This window comes from Mirounga leonina, unplaced genomic scaffold (genome assembly GCF_011800145.1).
Source record: "Mirounga leonina isolate KUSES-001 unplaced genomic scaffold, KU_Mleo_1.0 Mir_115, whole genome shotgun sequence".
Classification (NCBI taxonomy): domain Eukaryota; kingdom Metazoa; phylum Chordata; class Mammalia; order Carnivora; family Phocidae; genus Mirounga; species Mirounga leonina.
This window is the reverse complement of record NW_023270268.1, coordinates 100,586,310-100,601,583: the sequence shown is the minus strand read 5'-3', so window position 1 is coordinate 100,601,583 and position 15,274 is coordinate 100,586,310. Positions and strand designations below refer to the sequence as shown.

Below are 15,274 nucleotides of genomic sequence, written 5' to 3'. Positions count from 1 at the left end.
TAGGGGTTTTGACCTCATCAAGGAAGTCAGGAAAGTGTCAGATTTGAAGGACCAGAAGAACTGAATTAACTGAAGAGGAGGAGAGGAGGGATCAGCTCAATTCGGGAACAAAATAAGGGCTGTGAAGCTGGAGCTCCGAGGGGGAGGAGGAAAATGTTAGCTGAGTCTGGATAGGTTGACCTTCTCATCTTTAGGCAAAGAGCAATGGAAAGCTGCTGAAAAATTCCAGGTGGGGGTAGGGGTGGGGGTAGGGGCGGGCGGACTCTGACGACCATTTTGTAAAGATCTTTCAACCGTAATGAGGACAAAGAGTTGGAGAGGGATCGTCGCAGACACCAGACGGTGAGTTGGGAAACCGCCCTGGCAGCTTTCAGCTTGAGATGCGGGCCCCTGGCGTGGTAATGGGGAGTTCTGGGTCAGAGCAAACACTCCACAGCCGGGCTGCATTGAAACCCCAACCGCCCTTTAACTAGCTGTGTGACCTTGGGCAAATTATCTGACACTGTCCTTACCTGTAAGAGGGGAGTCTGGAAAACAATAGGTTTTACTCGGAGGGTTGCAGGGATGGCTAAATAGGCTCTCACACGTCTCACACCTGAACAGGGTCTAACGCAGCACGTGTTGGATCAAGGCTAGCTGTGGTGAATAGAGGCAAATGGTAATTTTATTTACTTAAAAAAATGAGTTTATACGGGAATTGCAATTCAAGATAAACTAGCTTTGGTGAACCCTACGCAAATCCAAAGAGGCAAAGGGAAGATCAGCTTTTATTAGGTTTTCGGAGGAAGTTGGGGAGGGTTGTTTTGAACAAAAGTTGATTGGAGAAGGACAACAGTTTGAGCTGGGGCAGGGAGGGAATCTTCCTTTTCTTAAAGGCAAGGGATAAATTCCTATGTAAAAAATGCCCTTGTCAAAATAATAATTCTCTCCTTCTGCTGGTTCTGTGGGTCGCAGTGAATGGTACAAGCATGAGTGCTCCCGCTTCAGAGCTTTCCCATTCCACCCTAAAGGAGAGTTCCCTTATTTTCAGATGTTTCTATTAATAGTGTTGGAGACTGAATAAGGTGAGAGATGTGGCAGATTCCTGCCAGGTTTTCTTTTTTCTGTGTGTATTTTCTCTTCCAAAAAAAGTTTTAGTTGAATAAAATTAGCTGAGTTAATGAGGCATTTAGTTATTTACCTGGAAGCAATGAATCTTCCAGAGTCATTAATCTGCATTTACAGAAGACAAAACAGGATTGTATCACACAACACCACCACCATTTCATATTTGACGGTGGGAGAGCTTTGGTGGGAGGTGACTGTGGAAGCTGGTTGGGGTACTTGTCCAAACCTGTTGGCTAGAAGTGCTGGTTCAAAAGCTGAGCTTATTCAAAATTTATATGGTTTTGTTTTTATCCAGGATGACTTCTACCAATTTATAACAGGGTATAAGAATACCTTTTCTCCATATCTGGTATTGTAATAAGTATACTAGAACTCGACACGGCGTATTTATTATACTCTACCTTTTAAGTATCCCCTATAGTAAAGTCAGTGCCCCTTTTGGAGTTATTTTTTTAAGAAACAGATGAGTCAGTTAAGCATCTGCCTTCGGCTCAGGTCATGATCTTGGGGTCCTGGGATGGAGCCCCTTGTCGGGCTCCACGCTCCAGAGGGAGTCTGCTTCTCCCTCCCCCTCCCCTCCCCCTCCCTCTCCCCCTCTCCCCTTCCCCCTCCCCCCCTCTCCCCCTCCCCCTCCCCGCGCACACACTCGAATGTTCTCTCTCCCTCTTATGGATAAATAAAATATTAAGAAAAAGAAACAGATGAGTCACTTAGAAGTAAATCTGGAGGGGCGCCTGGGTGGCTCAGTTGGTTAAGTGATTGCCTTCGGCTCAGGTCATGATCCCAGGGTCCTGGGATCGAGCCCTGCATCGGGCTCCCTGCTCTGCAGGAGGCCTGCTTCTCCCTCTCCCACTCCCCCTGCTCGTGTTCCCTCTCTCGCTGTGTCTCTCTCTGTCAAATAAATAAATAAAATCTTTAAATAAAAAAAAGTAAATCTGGAGAGTAAGGTAGGCTATCAGGTTAGTTAGTAATTTGGGATAGGGGCATCTGGCTGATTCAGTCGGAAGAGCATTCAACTCTTGATACCAGGGTGGTGGGTTCAAGCACAACGTTGGGTGTAGAGATTGCTTAAATAAAACTTTAAAAAAATAATAATAATTTGGGTTAAAAAAGGGAAAAGTTGGAGGTAGACAGTAGAGCTGAAATCATGGGGAAAAAAGCCCATCTGGTTTCTTTGTTTATAAACTGTCTCCCTTCCTCCATTCCTTCCTTCACCCTGTGTCAAGCACTAGTAATGAAAAGTGGTTCTGGTCCTTAATTACCTCCCAGTAGGATGAGTTCCAGAAATGCGAGGAAATACAGTGTCACTGAGTTACATTTTCCATGACTTCTGCTTTAAAGAACAGGACATGGGGGGCGCCTGGGTGGCTCAGTTGGTTAAGCAACTGCCTTTGGCTCAGGTCATGATCCTGGAGTCCCAGGATCGAGTCCCGCATCGGGCTCCCTGCTCGGCGGGGAGCCTGCTTCTCCCTCTGACCCTCCCCCCTCTCATGTACTCTCTCTTATTCTCGCTCTCTCAAATGAATAAATAAATCTTTAAAAAAAAAAAAAAAAAGAACAGGACATGGGGGCACCTGGCTGGCTCAGTCGATGGAGCGTGTGACTCTTGATCTTGGGGTGGTGAGTTCGAGCCCCACATTGGTGTGGAGCCTATTTAAAAAAATAAATACAGAACAGGACATGTTAATCAGGGGCACCTTTATCATGAAGCTACTGAAGCTTAACTTGTAAGTGGTCCATTCCAAGTTTCTGTGGAGGCCCTAGCAATTTTGCATATCTAATTTGTTATACTTTATCTTAAAGAGGGAACTCCAGAGTTATAGGAGCCTCAGGGTGTACAGATCTGTCTTACTGATGATACATGAATACCGAAATGTTTGTATAAAACAAACATTCCTTGAAAACCTCAGTTGGCTCTCCTTTGCTTCCACCTACCTGCTCCCCCCACCCTCCTCCCGATTAAATGTGGTCCAGGAGAATCACTACTTGGTTATTAGGTTTCCAGCTTCTGTTCCCCCTGTATGTGCTAAGGGCCAAAGTAAGTGTGTGTCCAAGGGCCATCACTTGCACATAGGAAATTTAGTATACGTTTGAAAAATAACACACCTTGGAACTAACAAATTGCAAAAAAGCATCCATTCAAGTCGACCACTTAAAAAAGGTTGCCCCTACCTTCAGGCTGATGTAGCTTTGGGTGAGGCCACAGGGCTTGGCAGGTGGCTCCTGAGCTTTGTATCAGCCTCGATTCACGTTCTTTCTCTGGAGCATGAGCATGGAGCCCCCCATCTGTACAATTACCATGGCAGCCCTGTGTCCCTAGTTTATCCCAAATATGTCACTGAGGACAATGCTTTTTGAAACCAAGATCAACTGTAATCTATTAATATTCCAGGAGATTCACCATTACCATGGAGGATATAGGGAAGTTTCTTAAAATGTGCTCTTCACCAAGCCAACAGATGGTACCTGGAGATTTCCTAGGGTTGATTACCCAAGTCGTCGGCTGTTAAGTGCTTGGGAAAGAGGCAGCTGTGAGCCTGCAGGCCTTAAGAAACTGCATTTGAAAATGGGGAAGGGGCTGGCTCTGTGCTAGTGTTTGTGATCATTAGAACTCACCTGGAGACGACGAGATGACTTTCTTTGAAGTGAAGGAGAATCCAAAGATTCTGACAAGATGTGGTGGCTGAGGGGCGCCTGGGTGGCTTAGTTGTTAAGCGTCTGCCTTTGGCTCAGGTCATGATCCCAGGGTCCTGGGATTGAGCCCCCCATCGGGCTTCCTGCTCTGCTTCCCTCTCCCACTCTCCCTGCTTGTGTTCCCTCTCTCACTGTGTCTCTCTCTGTCAAATAAATAAAATCTTAAAAAAAAAAAAAAAGATGTGGTGGCTGAGACCATTTCTTCAGTTCCCAGTGTGAGGACAGAACCCTACCTCAGTACCCACCAAGTATTACTGAGTCTGCCTCCCCAACATTTGACAGCACTGATTCCTCATCATCCTCACAGCTACCCTCTGCATTCAGGATTTTATTTCTTCTCACCTGCACCCCTGTAAAGCCTCTTTACTGATCTTATCCTCAGTCCTCCCCCCCACCCCAGGCCAGCCTGCACACAAGGCCTCCGTGTAAGGTGTGCGGTCTATCTCCAGGGACACGGGGATGAATCGAGTGGTGCCTCTGGGAGTCCTTTCGGCTCTAGTGTCCCAATGACTGGGAATCAAAAACTCAAGTACCTGAGGCTTTTTTACATAGTTAATCATCCCGAGGAATTTAGGAGTGAGAGTTTATAAAAGCAAGCTTAATTTAATTCTGCTGCAGCATGTATGCATTTTTGTTCAGAAGCCTTAACTCTTGTCAAGTATAATTCACTTTCTTGTGGCTTTATATTTTATCGGACTCTGAAATAGGGTGGCTTTTATGATAAGAATTACTTTCCTCCTGAGCTAGAAGCATAACCATGCAAAGGACAGTAAGAGTAACTTAAATGAGAATGATTACTAAATGCAGCCTCAAAGAGAAGATAGATAATAGCACTTTGCATTCATACAAGCCTGCCTTTCATCTGAGTATCTCAAAGGAAGGTAAAAATGTAGCTGCTGCTGTGTTATGGTTGAAAATTACAACTGTGCAATTTTCTTATTCCTGAGTGCTTCCCTTCTTAAACATGATGCGGAGTTAAAACATCTCTAGAATTCAATGTGTATTGATTTTGAGCATAGGTTTCTCTCTCTCTCTCTGCCCCTCAAACATCAACCCCCCAGTTGCAGAGGCATCAATGGACCACCTGTCTTTGTGGCTTTGAAGCATTTGCTATCGTTGGAGAAAAACGTAATAAGGGATGGATGGACATCATTCGGAGCTGTTCTAAAGTTTTGAAAGAGGACTTAAACTACCTCCATTTTGACTTCAGTCTGTACTTTCTAATTGATTAAGTTCTATTCAGATTATCTCTCAACTCAGGCAAAGACCTGGCAGGTGGAGCTTTCTGTGATGGGAACTGAACTACCCCCTCAAGCAATAAGGACTGCCCCGAGCCAGCAAGACCCCATGTGACTCACCCCAAGACTGTGATTGGCCGGCCTGACTTTACTGCCCAGCTGCATGGGCCCACCCACCATTGTCCCACATTTTCCTTACATAAAACTAGAAGTATTTTCAGCACTTTGGGGACAGTCCCTAAGATGTTAGTCTGCTGTCTTCCTAGTTGTTGGCCTCTGAAATTCTTTTCTTGTTTCATCACCACTCAGCTGTCTGTCTTTGGATTTTGTCAGAGTGAGTGGTCAAACTGGTCTGTTTGGGACCCTAGAGCCAGTTAAATTTTGGTGAAAAAATATAGAGATAAAGATGGAGGCAGAACATTTTCTGGGTCTCCCAAATCAATTCAATCACAGTGCTAACAGACACTTCAAGAATGCATCAGAGCTCCACTCTACTGAAGCAAAAGTTGTACAGGAGCTGCTCAGTGGTATAAACGGAAATTACTCAAAATTAGAGTTCTGAATTACACTATGTTCTATATATTGATGAAAATTATAGAAATCCCCAGAAAGAACGTTGCTACTGATCCTCTTTACATGCTTTCTTTCTTTCTTTTTTTTTTTTTTTTTAAGATTTTATTTATTTATTTGGGGGAGAGAGAGAGAGAGAGAGCGCTGCTGAGCAGAGAGCCGGATGCAGAACTGGATCCTTAGACTCCAGGATCATGACCTGAGCTGAAGGCAGTCACTTAACCAACTGAGCCACCCAAGGGCCCCTTTACATGCTTTCTATTGGAAGGTTGTGACATTTTATTTTTTGGGTGGCTTTAAAATGTTCTTGTAATACCTATTTATACACACTTTCATTTTTGACTACTGATACAAGGGAAGCTAAAAAATGGGCCTCTAATTTTTTTTTTTTTTAGATTTTATTTATTTATGTGACAGAGACACAGAGAGAGAGGGAACACAAGCAGGGGGAGTGGGAGAGGGAGAAGCAGGCTTCCTAATGAGCGGGGCTAGATCCCAGGACCCTGGGATCATGACCTGAGCCAAAGGCAGACGCCCAACGACTGAGCCACCCAGGCGCCCCTCTAATTTTTTTTTTTTTTAGTATTTTATTTATTTATTTGAGAGAGAGAGCAAGAGAGCTCAGGATCACAAGCAGGCAGAGGGCCAGAGAGAGGGAGAAACAGACTTACTGCTGAGCAAGGGAGTCCAACACAAGGCTCTATTCCAGGACCCTGGGATCATGACCTGAGCTGAAGGCAGCTGCTTAACCAGCTGAGTCACCCAGGCACCCCATGAGCCTCTACATCTCTAAAGATACAGGGAGAATAAAGGAGAAGAACATTTTTTGAAAGTCAGTCACAAAAAAATATATATAAGTAAAAGGTAAACAGTAAAATTTTCCCCAAGGTAAATAAAATTTATGATAAAGACCAGGTCTTGGTGTGTGTGGCGGGGGATGGGTTAAATTAGGGATGGAGATTAAGGAGGGCACTTATGATGAGCACTGGGTGTTATATGTAAGTGATGAATCACTGAATTCTGCTCCTGAAACTAATATTACACTGTATGTTAACTAACTGGAATTTAAATAAAAACTTGAAACTACCATAGGAAAAAAAAAAAAAGGCCAGGTCTTACCATAAAGGGAACCAAGAGGTCCAGGCTTCACATTCTCAAATAGCCTCATATTTAGACACTTAAAATGATCTCCAAATGAGGTTATCCATATAGCCAGGGATACATTAAAACGATTAAAAGAAAAATGTATCAGTCATGAAACTTGTTAGAGGTAAACATTTTCTTCAATTATACATTTTCTGTAAACTTATGTTGTCTTTTATTTTTTTTAATATACATGGAATCACACAAATGGAAGTGTTTGGGGCCTTCCTTAGTATGATACTGGGACTTTTAATAAATACTTACTTGATCCTCATCCTGGTTTCTGGTATAGGGCTAAAAAACTCTTGGAATTTCCTAAGGGATGAGATCAGTAAAGATGTTTTGTTATGCTAATGAGGTAGCTTCTGTAAAGTGCCTAAGGAGGGGGCTGGTTGCCAAGGTAGCCAACCCTGTGATTAGAGGATTGGAGCTTTCAGTCCCAACCCCTTAACTCTGGGAGAGGAGAGGGGCTGGAGGTTGAATCCATCACCAGTGGCTAAGGATTTAATCATCGATGACTATGTAAGGAAGCCTCCATAAAAACCCAGACGATGGGGTGCAGAGAGCTTCTGGGTCGGTGAGGGTCTGGAGGTGCTGGGAGAGGGGCGCACTGGGAATCCTGGAGGCCCCACGCCCTTTCCACATCCCCTGTTCTGTGCATCTTTTCTGTCTGGCTATTGAGTTACATCCTTTTATAATAAACCAGTGATCTTGTAAGTAAAATGTTTCTTTGAGGGCTGTGAGCCACTTTAGCACATTATTTGAACCCAAGGAGGAAGTTGTTGTGATGCGGGATCAACAGTCAAGAAAGAGTTCTTGGGATGTATTATGGTGCAAAAGGGTGTTCTCATTAAAGGACCAGGCCGGACAGGACCCGTGGGCACAAAGAGCTGCATTGTGATTGTGAGAAGTGACTGATTATATAGGGTTTTCTATCCTATGGAAGTGAAGGTGAAGTTAGGACTCCAGGAAATAGAGTCTATAGATTCCTGGGGGTCTATTATTAAGATTGTGTTATTTATTTAGTAATCTCTATTCCCAACACGGGGCTCAAACTCATGACCCTGAGATCGAGAGCCACATGCTCTTCCAACTGAGCCAACCAGGCACTGCTTTGTTTTTCTTGTGTATCATTAAGACAGCTAGCCATTGACTGCGTTTTCCCCTGCCTTTGTTCTTAGGCAGTTACTAGTGCCCGAGGAATGTTATTTATAAATCCCACCTTAAGGAGGGGTGGTTTGCGGGTGTCAGCTTGTGTTTTGCCCTCTCATCAGTTGGAAGCTCCCACCTATAGCTGGTGGGTTGGAATCACAGACAACCTGGACTTTACAAGTAACTGAAGTGGTGGGAGGGGCAGCTTGGTAGGACTGAGCCCTTAAACTGTGGCCTCTGAGCACATCTCTAAGAAGATGGTGTCAGGACTGGGTTAAATTGTAGGACAGCCGTGTCCTACTTGCGTCTCCAATTGTGTTGAAGACTTGCATGGATGGTGCAGGGAATGCCCCCATTCCCTATGGGGGAAATGGGTGCAGAACCCTTATTATTATTACAGAATATTCTTCAATAATAAATTACTAGTGAAAGGGAGAAGATAGTAAGGGAAAGAGTATGGGGAGAGCAAGAGAAACACGAAGACACAAAGGAAAAGAAAAGCCCAAAATGAGTTTCAGGGAAGAACATAAACACAGAAGCAAAGAAGAAACACATGGGAACAAAGAGATGGGTAAGGGCTGAGTGTTCAATGTTAACTATATATTTCTGTATTGTTTGACTTCTTAGAATGAACACATTGAAATTACGGTTGACTATTAGAACCGTGCAACTTCCTGATTCCTGAGTGTTTTGCTAACTGTCCAACATGGTCTAATCTGCAGCAATGGAGATAGGTGCTGTCTACTGTTAGGACTGATGACAGGAGCCTTGCAGAATCTCCAGCTAACTCTTCAGGACTGCGTTTTCTTACTCACCGAATTACATGCCACTTAAGAATTGTCTTCTTGGGAACATTTGGCTAGAAAGAGAATGACCACCCCAGAGGGTTATCTGATTCTCTTGAGAATTACACTTGTCTTGTAAATTGGCGTCATTTGGGTTTATGCCTCTGTCTCCTGTGAGGTTGCTTACTGCGATTATTCATGTAGAGCCGAGGAGCTTCGATTTCCAGACTTGTAAATTCTGTGACAGCAGAGTCCACCCTTAGCAGTGGCCTGTAATCCTTCACCTCCCTCTTATCTGTGTTCTTCAAACTTTACCTGCATTCATTCACAAATATTAAATAAGAGCAGTTTGATCCAACAGAGTCTTAAGTATAGAGCATTTCAAAGAGAATTAGTGTATTTTTCAATACAAGACCTCACAAAGATAGAAACATAATAAATTTGAAAAGGAAAAGTTTTACAGAAAGAAAATATAAGCTACAATATATAAAATGTCCCAAAGTATGAAATTTTTGTAGAAAGTATGTAATAGCGGAAAACTCGAAACAGCCCACATATCCAGACATAGATAACTGGACTGTAGTATTTTTTATTTCTTATTTAGTGAAGAAAAACAGGTATATTTTTAAGTAAAAACTTTTCAGAACCATTTGTATTGAAGGGCACCATTTTTGTACAGCAGTGATGTGGAGAATGGGGAAAGGGAAATTCTTGCAGTTCGCATGCATTATTTTATAATGAGAAAAAAAACATTAAAAAGAATTAGCCACTATCTCTTGTGTTAAGAGACTATATTTTAAAATAGAGTTTTTCTTTTCCTAAGAGTATTTTAACCACCTGACATTCAGACGTCATCAAAAAGGTTTCATTTATTGTGCATAACATTAATGATTGTGCAAGAGGGTAAAAGCACGGATTTAGGCCAACCAGAAGAAAGCAAGACAACTTTCCTTTTTTTTTAATTAATTTATTTATTTGTCAGAGGGAGAGAAAGAGAGAGATCACATGAGCAGGGGGAGCGGCAGTCAGAGGGAGAAGCAGACTCTCCACTGAGTAAGGAGCCTGATGCAGAGCTCGATCCCAGGACCCTGAGATCAGGACCTGAGCCAAAGGCTGACACTTAACTGACTGAGCCACGCAGGCGTCCCAGACAACAACTTTTCAATTCATCAGGACAGGTCTGAATGGAATGGCTATCCTAAATTTTATGAAATGTTGAGGGGTAGGGACATCCTTAGAAAGTGGTAAGACTAGGAAAGTTTGTGTTCAGTGTTGCCATCCTCCCCTGAGGTTCTTGGGATCCTCTGACCTTCTTCACCCAGTGACACAGGCAGAACCCCCAAGAGCCCAGGTAGTTATACCCTCCTTAGGGACCAATCTGAGAATGCTAGTAGTGATCCCTAGTACTTGATTCTGATGGATCCATAAAAATTAAGCTGTTATTTGACTGATTTCCTCTAGTTATGCTCTTTGTGTGGGAATCCATTAGGTCATAGAAAAACTCTAGGCAGATATAACAGTTAACATTTATTGAGCACATAGGTGCTAAGCATTATGTTTACATTATCTCATTAGTTATCATTGTTATTCCTGTTTTACAGATGAGAAAACTGATAATCAGGTTACTCAAGCATCATACAGTTAGTTAATGAGATGTGAGTTTAAAACTCAAATTTTAGATGTTTCTGTCTCAGTAACCTGAGATGTTAACCCCTAAGCCAACGGTTATCGAAATGTGGACCTGGGGCACCTGGCTGGCTCAGTTGGTTAAGCGTCTGTCTTCAGCTAAGGCCATGATCCCAGAGTCCCAGGATCAAGCCCCATGTTGGGCTCCTTGCTCAGCAGGGAGCCTGCTTCTCTGCCTGCCGCTCCTCCTGCTTGTGCTCGCTCTCTGTCAAATAAATAAAATCTTAAAAAATTGTGGACCCTGACCAGCAGTAGCAACATCACCTGGGAACTTATTAGAAATGCATATTCTCCATCTCTACCTCAGACCTACTGAACAAGCTATTTTTAAAAATGCCCTGCAGGTGATTTTATGGCATAGTGACACCCGAAATTATAGAGCAGAATTGTCCAATTGAACTTTCTGGAATGATGTTTTATACAATCTTGTCTAATAAGGTATCTTCTAACCACATATAGCTATTGAACATTTGAAATGCAGCTAGTGTGATTGAGAAACTACATTTAAATTTTATTTAATTTTAATTAAAATTTAAATAGCCACATACAGTTAGTGTCTACTAGGTTAGATGGTACAACTATATTGTCATCTTGCATTTTTTTTTTTAAGATTTTATTTATTTATTTGACAGAGAGAGACACAGTGAGAGAGGGAACACAAGCAGGGGGAGTGGGAGAGGGAGAAGCAGGCTTCCCGCGGAGCAGGGAGCCGGATGCAGGACTCGATCCCAGGACCCTGGCATCATGACCTGAGCTGAAGGCAGACGCTTAACGACTGAGCCACCCAGGCGCCCCTGTCATCTTGTATTCTTGACTGGTTCTTTATGACATCATCCCTCAAATCTAAGGAGCACTACTAATGCAGTCAATTAGCAACAATTAGGGGCGCCTGGGTGGCTCAGTCGTTAAGCGTCTGCCTTCGGCTCAGGTCATGATCCCAGGGTCCTGGGATCGAGCCCCGCATCCGGCTCCCTGCTCTGCGGGAAGCCTGCTTCTCCCTCTCCCACTCCCCCTGCTTGTGTTCCCTCTCTCACTGTGTCTCTCACTCTCTCTGTCAAATAAATAAATAAAAAATCTTAAAAAAAAAAATTAGCAACAATTATAGCAGAATGGTGTTAGGAATACATGGAGTAAGTGTAGTCTTGTGTAGGACCCACTATCCAGGAGGCTTCCCATGTTGTCAATATGTAGCGTTTTTAAAAAGAATAGATGATAGGGATCCTGGGTGGCTCAGTTGGTTGGGCGTCTGCCTTCAGCTTAGGTCATGATCCCAGGGTCCTGGAATTGAGTCCCATGTCAGGCTCCTTGCTCACTGGGGAGTCTGCTTAAAAAAAAAAAAAAAGAATAGATGAGAGCATTCACCCTGCATGACCCTAATATGAGTCCGTAATACCAAATGAAATGATTAGTTTGTTTACACAGATTGATCATCCCATATAGAACAACAATTCTGCTGCACAAGTAAGATGAATTCCACAAATACTGACCAAATTGGACTTTGATAAAAGGTCATAAGAAATCCTTATGCAATATAGGCCTTTTTTTTTTTTTTTTTTAAGCATGTAAGAATACACAGGTATGATAATTCATTTGATGTGACTCAGGCAATTTTCTGAACAGATGGTTGCCCTTTATACCATTAGGAAGTAGCCAACCTGAAATGCAGTAAATATAAAAGAGTCTGTGAACTTCAGAATTGTAACTTGGTTCATAAATGAAGAGAGGCAATGTAGTCATGCCCTGTTATAAACCAAACAGTAGGGCAGAGAAAAAGAATATGTCAGTGCTAGAATCTATTTACAGCTGTCCAAAGGAGGGGTGCCTGGCTGGCTTAGTCGAGCATGTGACTCTTAATCTCAGGGTCATGAGTTCAAGCCCCATGTTGGGTGTGGAGCCTACCTAAAATATAAAATTCAATTTAATTCAATTCAATTTAAAAAAACAAAAAAGGGCCCCTGGGTGGCTCAGTCGGTTAAGCGTCTGCCTTTGGCTCAGGTCATGATCCCAGGGTCCTGGAATTGAGTCCCGCATTGGGCTCCTGCTCATGGGGGAGCCTGCTTCTCCCTCTCCCTCTGCCTCCTGCTCCCCCTGCTTGTACTCTGTCTCACTCTCTCTCTCAAAATAAATAAATAAAATCTAAAAAAACCCCAAAAAACAATAAAACCCATCCAAAGGAGAGAGAAACTCCAGCTAGTGGACATAAACATTCTTGATAGTGCAGTGAAGCAGATACTAAGAATTTTAAATCCTGCTCACCTTGGAAAGTTCATTAGCAGAAGCCAAGGGTCAATTCCAACATTTATTGACTCAAGGGTCAGCACTGATGAGAATTTAATGATGAGAACAGCTGTGTTCCTTAGAGAGGCATGATGGGAAATACACATTAGGAAAATTACTCTGGGAAGGACCTTTTGTGGGACTGCCTCTTAGGAAACATGAAGACCAGAATGAGGTGGTTGTTGGTGGGACTGGGAAGGCAAAGAAGGGTATATGAAACATTGTAGAGGTAAAATTCCATGGGAACTTATTTGATATGGGGGGCTGAACTTCATTATAAAACTGAGGTTTAAATTTGGATACTGATAGCTGGTGGTATTAACACTACACTTGAAATAAAGAGAACATGTGGAAGAGAGGTGATGTGTCATGGACTTAAGGGATTGCAGCACTTGCTAACTTGATAGATGTTATTTTTTGCCATGACCTAACCAGGTAGAAAATGACTCCAAGAGTATATAATCAAGTGTCTATCAGGTGTTGGCCAACATTCTGGAGACACCATAGAGGAGAGAACTATAATACATCTTTCTTTTAAAGAACCTGGAATTGCAAATCCTGGAATCCATTTAGAGATCCAAAGTATGACCAGCCTGATAAAATGTCCTAGTAATTATCTGACAAATTGCTTTACTTCAGTTAATTCCTCCCTCCTCAATATTTGCAGATCTTGCACAATATTTTCTATAGTATAATGATTTGTTAGATTGGGAGTTCATTGACTAAAGGGACCATTTCTGGGGCACCTGGCTGGCTCAGTCGATAGAGCATGCAGCTCTTGATCTCATGGTTGTGAGTTCAAGCTGCACACTGGGGGTAGAGATTACTTAATAAATAAAAAGTTAAAAAAGATAAAGGGACTATTTCTTATTTAACGTCATATTGTCAGCCCTTAGTGTAAGGACCCAACACAAATATTGGCTAAGTATTAAGTAATGCCTGGATGAACAGAATGCTTTAGGGACTTGGTTTAGTCCTCTTCATTGTTGCCAAGGCTGTCTGGCCACAGGAGTCCTGACATTGGCTCAAATTGCTCCTCCAGGTGGGCTATATTGATGTTGGGTATGTGGGACAAGTTAGGACTTTGGTTGGCAGGTGGTGGTGATGGTATGTGTTGTGAGGTTGGGGGAGGGTATCACGGTGATGGATCTAGGGAAAATAGAAGAGAAGACATCTAAGTAAGTCTATTTATTTATTTATTTATACGTGTATAAACTATCTGTTAATAAAGATTTATTTCTTCTAGACACACCCATGGTGTGGTCATGGCGGCCTGCAATATTTCTTTTAGCCCCTGCTAAACAAGCAGTTATAAATGAACCCTTTCCACCTTCCTTGTCCCTTATTATTGTCTTGTTTGAGAAAGAAATGCATTGCATTTTCTTACATGGAAATTGGATCCTTATTTTTATGATTCTTATGAATATTTCACTGTTCCTAACTAACTTAGAAATTATGCAAGAAAAAGAAAAGAACTAAAACTGGGTTTGCCAAATCCTGAGATGAGCTTATTGAAATTGGAGACAGTAATAAAACAAACAAAGCCAAAATAAAATAAAAGCTAGTATGCAATTATGGGCTCATTGGGAAACAAATATAAAACAATTTTGTCATTCTAAGTGAAGCAGGTGAGGTTGAGAGGTGTGAGCCAATGTTATAATAAAAATAATAAATGGTCAATTCAAATATGATTTAGCCCAACAGTTCTCAAACTTTACTATGTATCAGAACCACCCTGAGGGCCTATTAAAGCACATCTTTCTGGACTTCACCCATAGAATTTCTTTTTTTTTTTTTTTAAAGATTTTATTTATTTATTCATGACAGAGAGAGAGAGAGGCAGAGGGAGAAGCAGGCTCCCAAGGAGCAGGGAGCCCGATGCGGGACTCGATCCCAGGACCCTGAGATCATGACCTGAGCTGAAGGCAGACGCTTAACCATCTGAGCCACCCAGGCGCCCTCACCCATAGAATTTCTGATTCAGTAGGTCTGGAGTGGGGCTGGAGTATTTGTATTTCTAATCAGTTCCCAGGTGATACTAATGCTGCTGGTGTAAGGACCACATTTTGAGAACTATTAATTTAGCCAAACAATAGAACACCAGACACCATTGAACTTGATCATATAGATACACACACATTTATTAACAGAGAATGGTAAATTCGTAATGGAACTAATGAGAGGGAAAGATAGGCCCCCACTTGCTCTCCACCAACCTTATCTCTTCCAACTCTTCATACAACATTGGTAGTTGCTAAGACATCGACTTTGTATTCTAAATTTTATAATTAATGGAAAGAAGTAAACTTTCCATGCACAGTGTGTCACATTAAGATGTAGCCCTAGTAAGTGTCAGAAAGTTGTCTACGGCAGAGTTAGAGATCGTGAATATAAAAGGAATGATAGAATTAGAAAGTCACTATTTGCAACTCCTATTGTAATAATTGAGGCAACAGTCATCAGTGGATGAAACCAGTAGGTGAAAGGCTGATGGTGATCTTTACAGTGGAGGGATTCAGTAGTTACTACACAAATCTGATTAATCTTAACGCAGATATAGAAAAACAGTCAGGCATTGTGATGCTTGATATGATGCAACATGAAAAACACCACACACCAAGT

At 42.3% G+C, this 15,274-nt stretch overlaps 1 long non-coding RNA gene across 1 annotated transcript in view; it reads left to right on the top strand.

The window, feature by feature from the left end:
• The first annotated feature begins 280 nt into the window (after window positions 1–280).
• The window catches only part of LOC118000670, a 160,169-nt gene continuing 145,175 nt past the window's right edge, over window positions 281–15,274 (top strand). Inside the window, exon 1 of the long non-coding RNA XR_004676522.1 lies at window positions 281–342. This is a non-coding gene — a long non-coding RNA (uncharacterized LOC118000670). The remainder of the gene's footprint in view (window positions 343–15,274) is intronic.